The 11,637-nt window shown below is 37.2% G+C and overlaps 1 non-coding gene across 1 annotated transcript; it reads left to right on the top strand.

Annotated features, from left to right (window-relative positions):
* The first annotated feature begins 11,225 nt into the window (after positions 1–11,225).
* LOC132301952 (small nucleolar RNA R71) lies at positions 11,226–11,332 on the top strand. The gene has a single exon (XR_009480690.1). It is a non-coding gene; the product is annotated as a small nucleolar RNA R71 (small nucleolar RNA).
* The last annotated feature ends 305 nt before the right edge of the window (positions 11,333–11,637 follow it).

The following is an 11,637-nucleotide window of genomic DNA, read 5'->3' as shown; positions in this document are numbered from 1 at the left end:
GGATAGGAGGTTTATCGTATGATGGATTTTGAGAGATATAAGGTTATCAGTTTAGTTTGATTTTTTTTAAAAAAGTCCTTATAAAACTCAACTACTAGTTATATATCTAGGCTTGGTGTATCGGCATTTCATTACGTATGATACTATTTTGTGAAGTCTTCGTAATCATTCAAAGTAACGAAGAAGCTTAAGCAGATTCTATTGTCAAACAAGTTAATTCTTGCTTTTATTTTCGTGTATATGTCATAGCATGACCTGTTATTTAATATTGATTATACTGTATATGTTATTTTAGGCAAGGAATGATAAGTTAATCTTATTTAGGATTACACTATAGATGATCTTGTTGTTGCCATTTTGTAGTTGGTCTCTATTTCTAGATTAATCAGAGGTTGCAAAATGAATGTAGATCTGTATACATAAATATTATATATATTGTTATCCACCATGAATCATGATTTCAGTAGGTGATAATTTAGATAATGAAGATGGATCGGTGGACTGGGGTGAATGAATACTGAAGAAAACATGGGTATTGTAATTACTGTTAACTCAATCACGCCTTTGTGGAGCACTATTATTATTAATTACTGGTTACTCATATGATATCTGAATGAGCATGTATAGGACTGGTGTAAAATGAGGAATGCATCAGTATGTTGGTTAATTAGTGTGTATATGGTAGTAAGTGGGTCTTCAGTTAGCAAATATTTTAAATGGACATGGATGAATTTTGTATTAAGCCTATAATTATGGTACTATTTGGAGTCCTCTCGAACTAGATTTTAGAATATTGAGTTATTAATTTTGGAGGCATTTCTTTAGCAATCAAGTGTAGGCATTGATTGAACAAAGTATAATAAATGATTTGATGATTACATAGATAATATAATGGATTTTTAGAGATATTTTTATACATGGCAGAGGGTGTATATCTACATATGTATAGGTGGAATAGTATTATTATGTGCATTTGGTTACATGACTCGGTTATGGGAATTCATGGATTTATGCATTTTTCTTTACACACAACATGATGTATATGAGTAGTTGAATTTAAAGGTGACTACAGTGAAGTGTTTGGGGGCCTGCTAATCGGTTTTTATTTTAATGAGTAGTTAGTTGGGCACATGGCTGAACCTTTGTTGTTGGGTGTGGTAACGAAAGAATATAATTGAGTTACTGTTAGGTTCTGGCTGTTAGTACCTATTAATTATGTTAATTATTATTTTTTAGTTAATCTAATTAAGGTGTTTGATAACTCATGATATTATGAGTAGGAATTAATTAAATATATTTAGTGTTTAATTAAAGGGATTAAACTAGTTGGAATAATAATCTGGGACTTACCTAATGATAAGTATTTTGAGCGCAGTTAGGGACTGTTTATGGGAGTGAATTACTCTTTTATTATGGCCATTGGGCTAAAGGTGCCCTTAGTATGTGAACGTGGTTAGGGGCCGTCTGGGTGAGTAGACGTACAATCCAGCCACATGTGTGTATTTGGTAGTTAGGGACTATGCAATTCATACCATTTATTCGGAGTGGAGCTAGGGGCTCATGTGAGGTAATGGCATTAGAACGCCAACTGGTTGAGGGGAGCCAGGGGCTTATGTGAGGTAAGTGGAATTTTAGTAATTTAAATTCTAGATGGGTTACAAGTTCACAGTATGAGTTGATGTTATAGAATGACGATGATTAGTAGATATTTTCGTGGTCACTTATATATGTAAGTTTATACGGATGAAGTAAGGATTGACTTGCTGAGTGATGACAGTGTTTAGCAATTTCTTGCTGAGCTAGTGAGCTCACCCCTTTATCACTTTCAGGTGCACATGGATTTATCTTGCAAAGGAGGCTCAATGGGAGATGGAGATTTTCTGGATTTCCACATATTGTTTTTTTTTTTTTTTTTAGCAAACACTTTGTAATAGGATTCGTTTAGTTGGTGGAATTTTAATTAGTTGGGGATGTAATAAATTCCTTTGGATTTATGGATTTTTAAATAAAATGTATTCTTACTGATTTAATCATGGATTGTTGTGGATGAATGAGGTGAGTCATGTACCAGATTTTAGTATAAGATAAAGGTCTTGTGTTAGAATTTTTGGGGTGTGACTAGTTATGTAGTACTTTAAGTTTGGTATTTGGTATTCATGATATTTTGAGACTTTAAGTTGGGAATGTATTGATATATTTTGAAACTTTAAGTTGGGAATTATTTATATATTTTGAGACTTTAAGTTGGGAATGTATTGATATATTTTGAAACTTTGAGTTGCTTTAATAGGTTTTAAAAATTGGATTACAGACATAGCACATATTTTGCCTTATCAATTGTTGTAACAGGTTTTAAAAATTTGCAATCCTCTAATAGGTTTTAAAAATTGGATGGTAACAGGTATGATTTTAGAGGTTTAAAAAAGAAGTTACAATTGTTTTATAGATTTTCAATTTAATTTAAAATTTGTTAGCCAATTGTATTACAGGATTGTAACTAGGTTTTTTTTCAAAAAAAAAAAAAAAAAAAGGGGATTGTGCAAGATGCAAGAATGCTAATATTATAACAGTTGTTTTACATTCTAATATGCAACCAATTAAGAAAGAAATAAGATATGCAAGCAATTAAGAAAGAAATAATACTCTTTCCTAATTAAGCAATTAAGCAATTATAATAGCTAACGTCATTGTCAGGAGAAAAAAAAAAAGGCAACAGTTATATGTTGAATGCAAACAGTTGCCGCTTGTAAGGTCATTGGGATATTTTTGTCATGAAAAAATTAAGGGGTATTTTTGCCATTAAAAAATTGAAATACATTTTTTTAAGTCAACAAATGGTCAAAAGGGCATAATAGTCATTTTATGCCTAAAAAGTATTTCATTTTATACCTAAAAAGTATTTCACTTACACCCCAAATGTCAATTTGGGGTGTAAGTGAAATATGAAATCACTCTTTCGAATATGAATGAAAATTAAAACCAAAATCTTCATCTAGGTGAGAAATGACCTAACCTCAGGGGGTCTGAGTGTAATTTACCCTTATTTTTTTTTTTTTCCTTTTCTTAATTAAATCTGCTAACCAAACATAATTCATTCGGTCCTACATAAGTTGGTGATACCATGTCACCACTATAACTGACATAATTAAGTTTTTCTCCAAAAGAGAAAGAAATATGGAAAACAAAAACTAAAATGAAATAATTAACCAAACATAAGTAAAATAAGAAAAAACAGGAAAACAAACACCACTTTTGCCGTTTGTTAAATTAACATGCCTATAGAGTGACAAATATAAAGTGAAATTATACAACAACATTGGTGGTCTCGTGGCGTCACACCCCAAAATCCAAAGTTTGTGCACCAAAAGATAATGGTGTAGAGGTATGATGAATGTGGCTAAGTTTTACATTTAGAAATTGCCATTACTACCTTTCACTAAAAATATAGCTAGGGTAGGTAGGGATCATCCCAAGGGATTGGTGGGTCGTATTAGGTTGTGGAATCGAGATTAGGGTTAGTAAGTCGAGTGATCAAAAGATTGGTTTGTGGTTGAATTACACTAAGATGGAATTTAAACTAAAGTAGGCAATTAAATATAATGGAGAGAAAATAAGAGAAAGATTTTGGGGTTTAGAGATCACCCCTAAGCATAGCTTTTCTACACCCTTAATAAATGATTAATGAGGGGAAAAACCTGTATTGCAACATAGTGTGTATGTGTGGTTGTTTCAACAAGCATGGATGACAAATTAAGCATATATTGTCTAAGCAACATGGTGGATAGCACAATATATCAAACTAAGCGATTAATCCTTTCTTTAAGCTCACAATCCAAACACATCGCAAGGTTAGAGATATATGCTACTTGCTTTCATAAGTATGGAACATCAAACAACAAGTATGGATTGTCCTCCCATTTAACATCTAAACTACAACTACACTACAATTAAGCTAATGACATAAAAGTAAACTAATTAAACTAAGGGAGAAGCACAATCCATCAAGAAATGAGTATGAACCATCAAACAAACTACAAGGGCATTCCATTAAGCACTATGTCTTGACAATCTCTAGATCTATAGCATTAATACACATAGACATGCATCAATAACACAAGAAATAGAGATAAACACATGAACTCTATTATAGCATACATAGACATATGGATAGAATGAAATGATCAATTGGAAGCATTAAACCACACAATTCATTGAATAAACAAGATAGATATATATATATATATATATATATATATATATATATATATATATATATAAGTGTTAAAACATGTATCACAATACAATCCCCTCAAAAATACATAAATCAAGATGTAGAAAGCATGCTTAGGGCTAACTCTAACCCCAAGAGGATGTCTTGCCACTCATGGATGGTGTCCTCCAACCCTCAAGGGCTAACTCCACGGTAGAGATTGTTCATCTTCTTGGTTGATGGAAGAACTCCATGCTTGTGTCTCTAGCCTCCTCCTTATGGAAATTGTGTCTCTATCTACTCTCAAGTATCTCCTCTCAAAAAGTGGCTTATATTCCTTATATAGGTAGGTTAAATATCACCCTCAATGAGCTGGGCTCGTACATCAATATTCCTTCCAATGATTGGATATGAGACAACTTTTAATGAGCTGGAAATTGGATTTTCTCGGGCTTTGGGAAGTTCGATCGATCGAACTTGTGGTGAACTCGATCGAACATGGCTGAGATCTATCGAATTTAAGCTGGATCGATCCTCTATGGCGGCGCCTTTTTGGATAAGGTCGAGTGTTAGGTCAATGACTCCCAAACCAGACGACTTCAGGGCACTAGGTGTTCAAACACCCTTAAGGACTTACAAGCTCAAATCAACTAGGCTACAAATCAAGATAACCTCCATCTAATCATTTACCACTTCTCACCTTTTGGGAGAAGTCCTCACTTTTTATTACTTTTGCAACTTTTATTTTTTATTTTTTATTTTTTTTTTCAAGTTCATTTATTAACCTCGAGTTTGGGCCCTCCACCTTACGGCGCGAGAAGTTCAATGCTTGATGAGGCTAGAATCCCGGCTACTTGGTGAAAAGGGGTTGTTATCCACCTTTATCAAGAATGAAAGCTTCAATGCACTACTAGCTCAATTGGGATATAACCAATTCAATAATCAACAAAGCATGTACCCCACAAATGAATGCTAGTGTGCGCCTGTGCTAGTGTAGAATCCTAGAGTGAATCTCAAAACAATTACAAAATCAGGATGATGTGGACCACAAGTGCAAACATGATGTCAATCTTTCAAAAAATTTACTCCTAAATGGCATCCACAAGGCATACAAGGAGTTTTGGACTCTCAAGTCAAGCAATTTTTAAATTTTAAGCAATATAGTCCTCAAAAAATCAAAATCATAGCTAGTTATGGACCAATCATAGAAAATCCCTCAAATACTCAAGTCATGCTAAATTTTTGAATTGAAAGCAAATACTGCAATTAATACCATTACCCCCCCAAACTTAAACGGCACAATGTCCTCAATGTGCAAAAAGAACAAAGGAAAGAGTATACCAGTGCAGCTATAGCAAAGAATAACCGAGACAAAAGTATCCAAAGTAGGTGGCATAGCCCCCCCCAAACTTGGGATTAACTGTGGTCCTAAAAATTTGGCACTTGGGTAAAACTCATCAGATAAAAAAAGGGATAATAATAGTGCACAGTGGACATGCAAGTGTAAATGGGATAGCAACTGAAAATAGAGAGAGGTATAAGGGTGGTCCTGAAAAATTCGGGCAGTACTTTCTCTCACTGAAGTCACTGGGATGCACCTGATGGAGTCAATCACAGATAGATATATCAATACACATATATGACATAAACAAAATATGTATAAAAGAAAAATAAAGTATAGTACAGTACATCCTGTGTCTAGGCCAACAGACTGGCCGCAAAAATAATATAACAGTATAAAAAATATGCAGATATCACAGATATATAAGAGGAATAAGAAGAATGGAAAGATCAAGTGGAGGAGGAAGGATGGGCAGGTCGTGATCCGTGTATGTCTCTGGATAGGTCTCGCAACGCAACCATGACATCTGTATGAAGTGAAGTAATGTTAGCTCGAATAGAGGCAGTGTCTGCTCGGATAGAGACTACGACATCCTCCAAAGCCTGGATGTGCTCTCCAAAGCCGGGTGTCTGTGCTGGAGCCTCAGGTACCGCTGGAGCTGGAGAATGATGATCCTGAGCCTGCTCTTCATCATGAATGGGCGACCCAGCCGGAGAGTGATACTCCTGGTCCTCTGCGGGCTGCTCCAAGTCAATATCCATGTGCATGGCAGCCGGATCGACTGGTATATCGTCCGCTGCCTGCTATGCTGCTGCTGCCGCTGCCTGCTCTATTGCTGCTACCGCTGTCTGCTCCATCTCCTTTCTCTCTATCTCCTCAGCTGCCTCTACAGCATCGTCCTGTAGACTCTTGATAAGAGCTTGGTAGCTCTTATCTCAATCCTTCTTCTTGAATGAACAGGCCCCAGACTCAGTATGCTCCAGTGGCTGGAAGGGATAGCACTGGTTTCTTAGAATCTGTGTGATGAGATGGTCGAATGGGAGATACTTAGCCCTTTTGGGCTTGGCCTTGCTGATATGGTCAACATATAGCTTCATCATAACGCTCCAAGTGAGTACAGGAATGGATATCCAGTGCCCTATATAGAAGGCATATAAAGCTGTCAGAAAGTCGCCGCATCTCTGTATCTTGTGGCCGGCCATAAAAACATTTCGGTATAATACCGAATTGAAGAACCACAGGTCGTCTGGCAGATAAGTCCGGGTGGCGAAAGTTTCGCCACCGGCATAGTGACCTGTGAGTGCAACGGCCATGTCTGCATATGTGGGCCTCTATAGAGTAGGATACGTATCCTGGAGATTGGGAGGGCAGACGTGTGGATAACGGCAAGATCTGGAAAGAGTGTCCACCATGATACTGATAGGGTGGCCATCAATGGTAGTCCACAGCTCCGCTAGGTTACTCGGGGCAGGTCGGAGGTTCTGGAAGAACATCCAAACTAACCTCGGGTACACTGGGTATGTGACAGGGGCTAGTATGGCTAAGATGTCCCTCCGGTCTATATCGTCATATACGGCTCTGGTAAGAACAGACCGGGAAAAGTAGTCTATGTTAAAGACTAACTCGTGCGCCACTCGAAGGCGTGAGTATCTTGGCAATGGCCAGTCTAAATGCTGGGCTGGCTGAGCTGGTGGTGGTGATGGAGATGGTATGTGCTCAGTCTTAGCGTCAGCCTGTGAAGAAGATGCCTTGGCTGAAAATTGTAGTCGATTGTCGGATGGAAACTGAGGTGGAGTAGGCTCTACTGGCTCCTCCTGAATGGGGTCCTGGGCGTGAGATGGACTTGCCTCGTCGTCCAAACTCCGCCTGGCCTTGCGGTGATAATGTCCGCTAGCAACAGTTTTAACCCTAGCCATGGCCTGCAAATTAAAAGGAAAACTTGCAAAAAGGAAGTCAGTGCCAGTATAGAGAATTAAAGTACAGTTGATAGAATCATGTATGTCAAATAAGATAGACAAAATAGATAAAGAACATGAATCTATGCAAGTGACAAGGAATGAGTGATATGATGTGAAGCATGCTAGACAGTATAAGTATGGAATGCATCCAATGTGGAAAACAAAGGCATTGGACATGTATGAGATAGCATGAAACACAAGAGATGGTGTGTGAAATGTGTGATGCAAATCTGTGAACTTCGATTGATCACAAAAATGTGAGATCGATGCAAGTTTGATCGATCGGGAATAAGTTCGATCGATCTGAGAAAAAGTTCGATCGATCAAACTGTGAGGTGAAACTCAAAAAGTCACAGATCTGTGACGTGGATGTCGTGGGGGCCTCATAAACAAGCTTGTGGACCCCTCTACACAACAAATCAACATAATTAGTCACTTTCCATGGCCCGTGACCCCCAAAATTGGAATTAAAAAAAAAAAAAAATACAAAACCTATAAATACATATATATACACAAATATACAAAGCTTCAAACTTCATCAATGGCAAGATTCATCTTTAAAACACCTTAGATCTAACATTTAAAGCATAGATTCATGAAATTAGAGCTTGAAATCAAAGAGATGGGTTCGGATCTTACCTCAAACCGAGAGATGAGATGAGATGAAGATGAGATTTGAGATCCTAGATGAGGTGGAGAGATTCGAGGTGAGATGGAGTCGCTGGAGATGGAGAAGTAAGTTGCAGCGGCGAGGGACGAAGGAGAGGGTGTTAGATCAATCTGTGGTATCGATCTAACAACCCTAGATTTGATTTTTAAAAACATTTCGTTACCAGTTCGATTGATCGAACTGAAATCTCAGATTGATCGAACTGTGATTGATCTCTCCTCACTAAAAGACAAATTATTTTGAAGCTTTTGAATTTTTTTTTTTGAATTTTTTTTTTTTAATAAACAAAAATAAAAATAAAACAAAATAAAATATATATAATTTATTATTTTAAATTTAAAATTCAAAACAAAAATAAATCAAACTGAAGACAAAACAGTAAATTAAAGAAAAGAGATCAATCTCTCCAAGATCGATCGAAGAATGACTCCGATATATCGAACATGCAAAAAATTGTAGACATGTTCGATCGATGGGACAGAGAGCTTTTTGATGCAGGTTGGATGCAGGTTCAAAATTTTTCTAAGTGTTGAGACTGCAGATCGATCCAAGATGAAGTTGGATCGATCGAAGAACTAAAGATCGATCTAGGAACAAGTTCGAACGATTGGACAGAGAGCTGAAATATGCAGGTTTTCTTCGAACAATTGGATAGAAAGGTGATTGGATGTAGGTATGAAGTTCGATTGATCGAACCTTCTTGGAGATCGATCGAACTTATGCAAAATGCTCATTTTCGACATGAAAGTGCATGCAATCCTAATCAGAGTTCCTAGCAATGTATATGAACCTAAAACAAATATCTAAACTTCGCAAGAAATGAAATTTAAAATAGAAATGAGGGAGGAATAGGGTTGTGACACCCTGCGAAATGTACTAGTCTTTAACGTCTCTAGCAAGATGTTGGGCTCTTTTAGTCCGGATCAAATATCTTGTAGTGCATCCCCTCCTTGATAGGGTGATAAATGTTTTGAACTCCACCCAACAAATGGTTCCCTAGAGAACTTGTTGGATTAGGCTTAAAAGAAATTTTCGGTCCTTGGTCACAATGATCTTTGGGCTTCCGTGCCCTTTCAAAACAAGATTTTGAAACAACTTTCTTAGAATTCAGGGTTGAAGATGGACTTTTTGAAATTTTGGTTTCATACAATGACTTTATTCCTTCACATTCAAGGTTATGATATTTCTCTACAACATTCACTTCTTCATGCTTATCAAATGAATTGGGGGTCAGATTGAAGATATTCAACTTCACCTTCTTGTGGCCAAATGAGATCTTCATTATCCCCGTCTTACAATTAATGTTGGCATTCGTGGTTGCTAAGAAAGGGGCCAAGGATAACGGGAATTTAGCTCTTTGGATTCGGGACCGGTTCCTTGTTAATGACAACGAAATCAACGGGGAAGAAGAATTTATCAATCTTAATCAATACGTCCTCAATGATACCCCTAGGCTTTTTGATGGATCGGTCGGCAAGTTACAAAACCACCGACGTCAGTTTGAAGTCTCCTAAGCCTAATTTGACATATACCGAGTATGGAAGAAGATTAACACTTGCTTCTAAGTCAAGAAGAGCCCGATTAATGATATGATCTCCAATGATGCATGAAGTGGTAGGTGAACCGGGGTCCTTAAACTTTGGAAGAGTGTTATACTGCAAAATTGAGCTTACTTGCTCGGTTAAGACCACTTTCCTAGGTACTTGGTTTTTGTTCTTTCTCTTTTGGGAGCATAAGTCTTTCAAAAACTTGGCATAAGCCGAAATTTGCTTGATTGCATCCAAAAGTGGAAGATTGACTTTCACTTGCCTAAACATATCCATAATTTCATTTGTTTTAGCCTTTTGCTTGTCAATTGAAATGGATCCTCTTAAGGCATTCGGAAATGGAGCTTTTGGCTCAAAAACCTTTTCAGAAATTTTCTTTGAAATCTCTTCAATACAAGAAGTTTTGAAATCATTTGGCAAATTTTTCTTTTCAAAATCACTTTTCAAGATATTCTCATTTGAAAGATTATGCATATGCAATGAAGGAGGAATAAGATGTGAAACGGGATGGGTGTCAACTTGTGGTTGCACTGGTTCACTCTCTTCATTGGACATACCTACTTGGTTGTCCATAATCTTCCCACTTCTCAAGGTAGTTACCGCGTTGACACGCTCTATTGTGTAACCTTCCGATGAGGAATGAGTCTCCACAATACATTGTTGCTTTTGTGGGGCATTCAAAGGCATTTTCTCTTTCTCTCTAGCATTTAAAGTACTACCTATTTGCCCTACTTAGGTTTCTAGCTTAGCAATGGATTGAGAATGAGAATGAAGCAATTGAGTGTTCGCTTCTAGAGTGCCTAGAGCGGTCAAAACTTTTTCTTTAAAAGCGGGACTCCTAGCATTTCCTTGAGAATATGATGGTTGATTAGGAAAATGAGAATTAGAATATTGATTTCCTTGTGATTGAAATGATGATCTAAAACCTTGGGAACCTTGGCTTTGCATCGGAAGTGGAATATACTTCCCTTGGAAACCACCTTGGGGAGGGTTTGAGCCTTCCCCTTGGTTTCTCCAAGAGAAATTCAGGTGATTCCTCCAACTAGGATTATAATAATTGCCATAAGGATTGTTCCCTTGATTAACAAAAGCTGCATTGACTTGTTCATGATGCTCACTTTGCACATGTCCATGGGGACAATTGGAAGTAGAATGTAAAACACTTGATCAAGTCATACTTGTCTCATTGGATGCATGATGGGAATGGTTAGGGACAGAAGATACTTGATTTGCCGAGTTTTGGTTGATTAAGAATAATCTCGGCGGCTATTTCATTGGAATGGTCGACTTGATGTAAGCCAACACTGTTCCTTCCACTTGAATTTCTACCATTCTTGGAAGATAAAGTTCGATGGAATTTTCACTCATGCTCTCATAAAGATGCCACATGTCATCCTCATGCCTATCAATGTAAGAGCCACCCATGGAAGCATCAACCATGCCCTTATAATTGTCCGGTAAACTCTCAAAGAAATATTGAACTAATTGCCATTTGGGCATGTCATGATATGGACACTTCCTAAGCAATTCATTGAATCTTTCCCATGCCTCATGGAATGTTTCCCCATCCCTATGTGAAAACTCTCGAATTTAGGTTCTCATGGCATTAGTCTTAGAAACTGGATAGTACTTCTTCAAGAACTTTTGTTGCATTTCTGCCCAAGAAGTTATTGAAAAAGGCCTAAGATTGTTAAACCAATATTTTGCCTTGTCTTTAAGGGTGAATGGAAAAAGTTTAAGCCTTAAGACCTCTTGCGGCATGTCCGTGTATCTTACGGTGGAACATACTTCAAGAAACTCATCCAAATGCTTATAAGGTTCTTCACTTAGAAGTCCATGATAGTTAGGAAGCATTTAAATGGTTTGTGGTTGGATCTCATAGTGGCCCATCCTCTAAAAGGCCATGGTTT

Source organism: Cornus florida, unplaced genomic scaffold (assembly GCF_030987335.1).
Source record: "Cornus florida cultivar Cherokee Brave unplaced genomic scaffold, ASM3098733v1 CherokeeBrave_3.0.0_Hap2_Chr03, whole genome shotgun sequence".
NCBI classification, from domain to species: domain Eukaryota; kingdom Viridiplantae; phylum Streptophyta; class Magnoliopsida; order Cornales; family Cornaceae; genus Cornus; species Cornus florida.
Note: the sequence above shows the minus strand (reverse complement) of the source record. Positions and strands in the feature narration are given on the sequence as shown.